The 8189-nt window shown below is 56.4% G+C and overlaps 1 long non-coding RNA gene across 1 annotated transcript in view; it reads right to left on the bottom strand.

The window, feature by feature from the left end:
• Positions 1 to 1622: 1622 nt before the first annotated feature.
• Positions 1623 to 8189, bottom strand: part of LOC108293925 — an 8382-nt gene continuing 1815 nt past the window's right edge. The window contains exons 2-4 of the long non-coding RNA XR_005197856.1: positions 7889 to 8036; positions 7220 to 7416; positions 1623 to 3680 (exon numbers count right to left, since the gene is read on the bottom strand). This is a non-coding gene — a long non-coding RNA (uncharacterized LOC108293925). The remainder of the gene's footprint in view (positions 3681 to 7219; positions 7417 to 7888; positions 8037 to 8189) is intronic.

Here is an 8189-nt window from a genome sequence, read left to right on the forward strand (position 1 = left end):
TAGGCTCCTCAGCCCTAGGTCTGTTTTCTTGTTTTTGAGACAGGGGTTCCCTCTATCACTCAGGCTGCGGTACAATGGCACAATCATGGCTCACTGCAGCCTGGACCTCTCCAAGTGATCCTCCCATCTCAAACTGCCAAGTAGCTGCAACTACAGGTCACACCACCACACCAGACTAATTTTTGCACTTTTTTGTAGATGGGATTTCATCATGTTGCCTGGGCTGGTCTCCAACCCTTGAGGTCAAATGATCCGTCCACCTCGACCTCCCAGAATGCACCATCCCTATTTTAATGGACTCCTGGAGCTGGTGGTGCTGCATCACCTCTGCTATCAGATTCTCCTAGTCTTCTGGCAGGAGAGGAGGTGGTTGACAGACTGGGCCAGGGACCTTGGCTCCCCTCTGGCTTTGTTAAACTCCCACTTGAGACAGGTCAGGGTCTGTGCCATATTCAATGAAACGTGTGGAACAAGTGCTTCCCTCCCAAAAGCAAAAAGATCCCTAACTGCTGGCAGTCAGGATTCCATGCACATGACTCAGCCTAGGGCCCAGCTGCCTCTCACCCTCACACCCAGTTCCAATCGCTGCACTCTGTGGCATCCCCACTACCAGATTAGGTATAGACAATGGGTGTGCGGCAGGGCTGCTGACACCCCTGGCTGACCAAACCCCTTTCCCACAATGAGGGGAGACAAGGCGGGAAGTTAGGGGCTCCCAAAGGCAGCACTGCTTGTGTCAGCACTGCAGGAGTCCTCAGGGCCTGCTCCTAAGGCACACTTTGCACTGGAACGAGAGGCAGCTGGGGAAAGAATAAAGCCACTCCTTAGGAACTGAAATGGAAGATCACCAAGATGTATTGTTAAATGAAGTAAACAATAATAACCTTCATCCGTGGCCTGCCACAATTTCAAAGAAAAAAGGGGAGAAAAGATCACATGGAGTATTTCTGGAAAGATTCACAAGGAACTTCTCACCACTGGTTGCACTTTTCAATTTTGGGCCATGTCAGCATATTATATATCCTAAAAAACTAAAGGCCAACTTCTAAGTAGCAAGCTGTGGAGGGGCCTTAGCAGAGAGGAATGAGGAGGATGTCACTGATGACCTGGAGCTGCTATAAGATGCTGGCCATGCTGGGAGCTGTGAACCGAGGGGCTGTGGGGATGAGCTGTGAGTGAGGCTCAATCTACTCGGGCTGGGTGGGGGCCGGGCTCCACCCACGGACACACCTGGAGGGGCAGGACAACGGCACTGCAGCCGACTGGTAGATTCCATTCACGGTGCGCTGCTGGGCCACGGCCTCCTGGGCCAGGCTCTTGAGGTTCTCACCCAAAAACAGGGGAGAGAGCAGAGGCAGGAAAGGATCAGCTGCCCACAGGTGCAGTTCAGCCCACCAGCCCTGGCACAGCCCACCTGGGCCTAATAGATGATGTGGATGCTGTCAGCTTCCTTCTCCTGCTGCAAGGCCGACCAGAACTCAGCTTTGCTCTCACAGACCCAAGCAACAAGGTGGTGGCTGCCAGATCTCCCCAGAAAGGAAGAAGACAGCTAGAGTATGGAGGTGACGGATAGGGGTCCCCATCAGGCCAGGACTCTCAACAGAGACAGGAATGCCACTGGCTTCTGAAAAAGAGTTACTTGTGTGTAGGACATTTAACATGGTCAACTCCTAAGCACAAAACACCAGCAGCAGCAATGCTTGGGGACTGTGACCTTCACAGCCACCCAGCGACTTCCAAACGCTCCTAAGGAGAACAGCACAACTCAGCTGGGCCATTGGTTTGACTGCTCGCTAGCTTGCAACCGACACAAAGCTCCCAATCTGCATCTGGGAGCCTGATGGCAGGGTGGGTGGGAGATGGGGAAGGGGCTCTAGTTAGTGTGGCCAGAAGGAGCCCTGCTTCACTGTGCAGAGCTTCTCTCCTCAACGATCCAGCCCCAGAACAACCCAGGGTGCCCATGCCCCCAACAGGGTGCGGCGGCTGCAGCTCCAACCTCACAGGGCTGCTCCTCACCTGTGCTCCACGAAGGCATCCACGAGCTCCTGGCGCAAGCAACAGAAGCTGTGCCTGTAGGTGCAGGAGAAGGTGGCATGGGAGCACCCCTCTGGCAGCTCCTTGGGGGGTACAGTAAGGAAGCTAAGGTCAGGGGAAAGGGGCTCAGCAGGTAGAGAACGCAGTGGCACCTGTCATTGCCAGTGATGCCCTTGCCCTCACCGAGAAGAGCTCCACCTCCTCATCGCAGTGGTTGAGCACACAGTGTCACAAAGTCTTGAGCAGTTAACTCGTGCTCCAGCAGCCCCAGGCACCACGGGGGCCACACCACTGTTTTTGCAAGGCCAGTGAAGCTACAGATGACACTCTGCTCCTGGTCCCACTCCAGGTTGCCAGGGATGAGGACTGGAACCTGACCCAGTAGCTGCAGTCATCCATCTTCACCGTGTCCAGCATGTACAGAACCTCCAGGTCCGCTGCACTGCACAACTGCTCACCATTCAGGTCACTGGTGAATGCTGTGGAGGCCGCCACGTCCCCAGCAAAGTCCTTGTAGTGGCCACTAACAACAAAGCCCAGGCTGAAGACAATGTGGCTCCAGATGAACATCTGCAGCTTGGTCTCCTCACTGGGGCTGATGGCCATGACGATGCCCCTGACTACCATGGCGCCCCATGTGGCTGCCACCCTGAACTTGCTGTGCGCCTGGGAGGGGCCGATACTGGGAGGGTGAGAGGCCACACCCACAAAAGCCTCAGGCTACATCTACCTGGCCCAGCTCACCAAGATGGGGGAGGCAGCCAGGCCTGCCTTGGGAGCCAGGGACTCTTGCCTCAGTTTCCTTATATTTAGAGAAGGGCAAGAAAGCCATTTTTTGAAAAAACTAAACACTTAAGGAGGTGCAGAGCTTAGTGGCTAACAAGGAGTGCGAGAGCTGGGGCAGGTTTGGGATCCACAAGTCATGTGCCTGGCAAACCTGGGCAGGTAACTTCAGACTGTTTCTCATCTACACAACAATGACAAAAAGTACTGATATTTACAAGGGGACCAGAAGATTATAGGAAATGATGCTTATAAAGCACTTGGAATCATCCTGGTAAAGTTAGTACCCAAGAAATTACTTCTTCCATTATCACCTCTAGGCAGGAAGTTCAGGAGAGACTTTTTTTAAACAATTATTTTGTCCTCATTTCTCTCAGAAACAGCATTAATGACATTTAAACCCCAACGAGCTGAAAGTGCTACGTCAATGAGCCCCTGCCCTAGAAGGGCCATGCTGGGCACTGTGTGCTCAGGGAATGGCCCCATGGCACTCAGTGGAGGGTGGGAAGCTGGATGGCTCTGGCCGCTCAGCCCAGATAGCAGGTGGAGCCTTCTCCTCCCAGGGACCCAAAGTCTCAAAGAGGCCAGAGAAAGGTGCTGGGATGGTCTACCAGGAAGCAGAAGGCTAGAAGGACTTCAGGGCACCTGACAGGGCTGGGACTGTGCCAGCTTCCCTCGCTTCCCTCCTGTGCACAAGAAAACCTTCCAGCAGGAGGCAGGTGGGCCTGAGGCTGTGCTGCTGTCACTCACTCACCAGGGGCTTTGGGCCCCTTGAACATGGCTCTTTCTTGTAGCAGCTGCTCAGGTTGGTTCTTGTTGGGCACATTCCTCACTATCTGCAGCTCCTCGTTCCAGTTCTGGGGCTGCAGAGGGACCAGGGAGGGAGACATGGGCTCAGCCTGTGCACTGCATCCTGCTCTGGGAAGTCCCTTCTCCTCCCTCCCCACGTACAGCTCCAGATTCCCCAATGAGCAGACCTGCATGGAGCCTCAGGGAAGTGCACAGAACCCCATCTGGCACCCAGGAAGGAAGGGGGTTCCCAGTGAGGGTAAGGTCAGGCCGCAGGCCCCTATGCAGGACTGTGCTCCTCACAGCCCAGCCTCAAGGTGCAGGTGCTTCTCCACACATGCAGTCCATAGTGTGCTCCGACACAGGGGCCATCCAGCTGCATGCCTGGAATGGGGTGACCCCCTTTGGAATGGGTGGTGCTAGACCCGACGGCAGGCAGGGGAAAGGGAGATGGGGCCACCCACCCATCTCAGGGCCCTGCCACAGGCTCTTTCTTCACAGAGGCCCTCACCTGCTGTGGGTTCTCCTGGCCCTGAGACACTGCCCTGAAAGATGAGTCAGAAGCACATGGGCGCCACTCCCAGGCTGCTCTCTCCAGAGCTGGCTCACAGCTCCCTAGAGGGAGACTTGGCCACTGGGGTCCTGGGAGCAGTTTCTTTGGGCAGAGGCACTGAGTTCAGGCTAGCTGAATCATCCCAGACCCCCAGGTGACATGCGCCAGGGCAAAAGGAGATGGGGCAAAGGCTTCCCCTTCCCCTGCAGCAGGGCACAATGTTTTGTAAAAAGGCAGTCAGATCTGGTGGAGCAGCTCCCCTGGGAATGGCTTAGGAAGCAGAGGCTGGTGGGCTTGGGGTTGAATTGACAGGCTGGGGACCTACAAGGAGAGGATGAACCCTGAGTGGGTGCCCCTGGTGGGCTGGCAGGGACTCACCGGTTATGGTAAAAGCCCCGTGTGGATGTGGTGATGCTGCCTCACTGGTCCTTGGCTGTGATCACAAACAGGTACACGAGGTGCTGGTGCATCTTGCAGTTCTCAGGGCACAGGTTCCAGCTGCTCATGGTGGGCACTTTCAGGCGCTGCAGGAATGGCCAAGCATGAATGGGCCAGACCTCCTGGTGTGTGTCTTCTTCCACCCCCAGACCACCCCCCCCTGCAGGGACCCTCTTCCTTGCTCCTCCCTGGAGTCCCACCTTTTAGTCACGGTTCTGGGGCTGCAGGGGACACAATGGCTATTCCCAGCTCCCTAGCAGGATGTACTTGGGTGGTGTGCAGCCAGTGGGGTCCATCTCTAAGCCTTTCTGCTCCTGCCATCTGAGATACCTGAGGCTGGTGGTCAGCACACGGGTACCCAGGGCCAGCTGCCTCTAACTGTGGCCCTGGTCTGGGTTCCTCAGGCCCAGGCCCCTCCAGGTGGAAATGGCCTGGCCCTCAGCCCCCTTCACCAGCCTCTGGCCTCCTTGCTCCCTGCCCCTCTCCAGTCTGCCCCAACTCTGGTCCCAATGCCTCCGCCCCTCCCAGGTCAATGTCAGTGAAGACACTCAGGAAGGACAAGGAGCTGCATAACCCAGGTCTGGGCTCCTGAGCAGTCTCAGATGCGGCACTCGTCCCCACAGGCCTCGTGCACTGTGCAGGGCTCTGGCAGGAACAGGGGAGGGGCGGGTGTGACCAGGGCCCTGCACCTGGAGCAAGACACCCAGCTCAGAACATAGTTGACAAGGGAGCTTCATGGATGATTTTAATTTTCAACTGAGGCTTCCATTTTCAAATTCCATCATGAACACATAAGCTAGAGTTTTGGTTTCAATACACAAATGTACATGCACACACACACACCATGGGTTGCTGGGGGCAGGAATCCATGCCTGCAAAGACCCTCCGCCAGTTGCTTCTGAAGCACACACAGACCTCGGGGAGCCCAGAAGACCTCTTGCTTTCTGTGCACCAGTGTCAGGTGGGCAGGGCCTGTGGTGCTGTGGGGCCCCTGCAGCCTCCCCCTGCTCTACTGGGGCAGATTTCATGCAGGGGTGACCTGAGAACTTCCTAGGGCTGCCACATTCAACCGCCCCCATTAAGTATCATGGGTTTTAATGGTCATTCTTTCAGGGGAGAGGAGAGGTTGTGATGAACTGTGGGCCCCCTTCAGCTACACGCTTTTGCCACAATTGCTCTTAATAAGTATTCAGGCCCTGGGAACTGGAGTGCTTTGCCCCAGGGAAGCTGAGTCTTTAGGAGCTTTTATTTGACAACAAGCCAGGCTCCCCACACCAGCTGATGGTGCTGCTTGGAGCCGACTCCCGCACTAAGGACTGTGAAACTTTTTACTTTCTTTAGGAGACTAAGCATTCATATTTTCAGAATTTAACTGGGCTGATTCCAAGCCCTAGCTTGGTACTGTTTGACTTTCTTTTCAGAATTTCAGCTGCTTTTTCACCTCTGGGCCATGAAGGTAGAGTGCAGGTGTGATGGCCTGAAAAGCAGACCTGTGCTCCAGTCCAGCCTCCACGTACTCATCTGCCACACAGAGACCCCAGCTGGGGCAGTGAAGTGTGGACCCGCCCTGATTGCAGGCCTCCCTGGGCAGGCCGCCCAACTTCCAGACCAACCTTCTACCACGTGGAGCACCAAGCCCTCCTGCGGCCCTGCCATGCCGTGCAGCTCTGAGAGGTGGTCCAGCGTGCTGCCGCCCAGGTGCAGTGAGAAGTGATGCAGGGACATGGGTATTCATGGCACAGGAACACTGGTGGATCTCCTACACCATCTCCTGGGGGGACACCTGCCAGGGAAAAGGCCCGGACCACCCTGGTGAGAGGCCACATGGTAGGGAGAAAGGACACACCCCTTCCCCAGCCCAAAACACCTGGGTCCTGAGAATAAATGTCTCAAATACTCAGTTTCCCACTTTGTGGTTTTTACATTCCAGGCCCTGTCCATATACAGCACACCCATCAGCACCTGTGTGCTTAAGTGCAGGACAGAGCTTGGCCCCACTGACGCTTTCCACAGCCTAAGAGCAACCCCGGAGCAGAGAGGGAGATGGAAGAAAGCAGGGTGTGAGAACAGCAGCCTTGCTCTTGCCCTTGCCTAGTGCCAAGGGCTGAGCAGCCCAGGGAAGATGGCCTTTTCCTTCCTGAAGGGGTGCTCCAGGGCCCAAGCCTGTGAGTAGAGAGGACATGAGAGGGCCTTGCCCGGCTCCCCACCAAGTTACCAGCTTCCAAGTCCTCCGGGTTGGCTCTGTCCTTGGAGAACACCCAATATGACTCCCCAACCCCCATGCTGCAGATGATAAGGTCGTGGCCCAGAGAGAGGTGACTTGCCTGAGGGCACAGAGCAAGAGGCTGGGGCATCCTGGGACCTGACACTCCTCACTCCTCTCCCTGAACAGGGCTCGTAGGCCCAGCTGCTAGCTGTCCTCTAGCAATAAGGCAGTGACCTGAACCCAGACTCCATTCCCAGGTCCACCAAGTTTGCAGAGTGACCCAGGCAGGGCCCAGAGCCCTCCATTTTCTGCCTACAGCATGGTGTCAGGAGGACCTGGGGCAAGGCTGGGCTTCCCACCCTCATCCTCCCCAGCAGGCTCAGGCCTTGGTCCCCAGCTCCCCTCCTCCATTGTACCCACAGGGAGAAGGGCTTGATCCCGGGGCCAGGATCTCCACAGAAAAGCCCGAATCCTGAATGGTGACTTCCTATTTGGTGGTGGCATCTCCTGGCTTGGCCTCATCCAGCCCATGCTCCCGGGGCAGCTCAGCCTCCTCCTTCCTCCTTCAGGCTCTCCAGGCAGTTCCCATTCAAGAACATGAGTGATGGTGGCTCTGGGGGTGACAAGAAAGGCACTGAGTCAGACGCACCTCAATGATGAGGGAGGGCTGTCCGCCTCACCCCTCCTGGGTGGGCATGAGTCATATGGAACGGTGTCCATGTGCCCTTCTGGGCCTCGGCCCCACAGTCCCAGCTCACCCTCAGCACACCTGCAGGCTGCCACCTTCTCCCTTCCACATCCCATGCCTCCCTCCTCTGCTGCTCCTGGACCCACCACAGTCCGGCTTCCACCTAAGCTCATGCCCAAAGCACTCTCCCCACATCACCAGGGCCACCCTCAGGGCCAAGCCCCAGGGGCTTCTCCAGCCCAGACACATCCCTCTACTCAGCAGCACCCCAGGCCATGGCTCACTGCCTCCTCCTCCCTGACCAATGCCACACCCTCATCCTCCCTTCTCCAGCTCCATCCTCTTCCACCAGTCCTGAGCTGGGAGGTGTTGGGCTCCACCCTCTCCTCATTCTCACCTCACCCCCTCCCATGGCTTCAAAGGTCCTCCCATTTCCCAGCTCTTATAGACAAGCCTGGCCTCGATCAGGCTTCTCGGACCAAGGAGACAGCTGCCTCCTGGGCATCAACATATGACTCTCACTTCAGTATCACGGAAGACTCATCCTGCAGTGATGAAACTCATCTTCCTCCACAAGCTGGTCTCTGCTCTGCGAAGGCCCCCCATTCCTTATGAAGTCACCCACCCTCATTCTCCCACCTTGTATTTCAGCAGTGCCACTTGGAACCCTTCTAAGCAGCACACTGCTCACAAATCAA

The sequence above is a fragment of the Cebus imitator genome, unplaced genomic scaffold (genome assembly GCF_001604975.1).
Source record: "Cebus imitator isolate Cc_AM_T3 unplaced genomic scaffold, Cebus_imitator-1.0 Scaffold552, whole genome shotgun sequence".
Classification (NCBI taxonomy): domain Eukaryota; kingdom Metazoa; phylum Chordata; class Mammalia; order Primates; family Cebidae; genus Cebus; species Cebus imitator.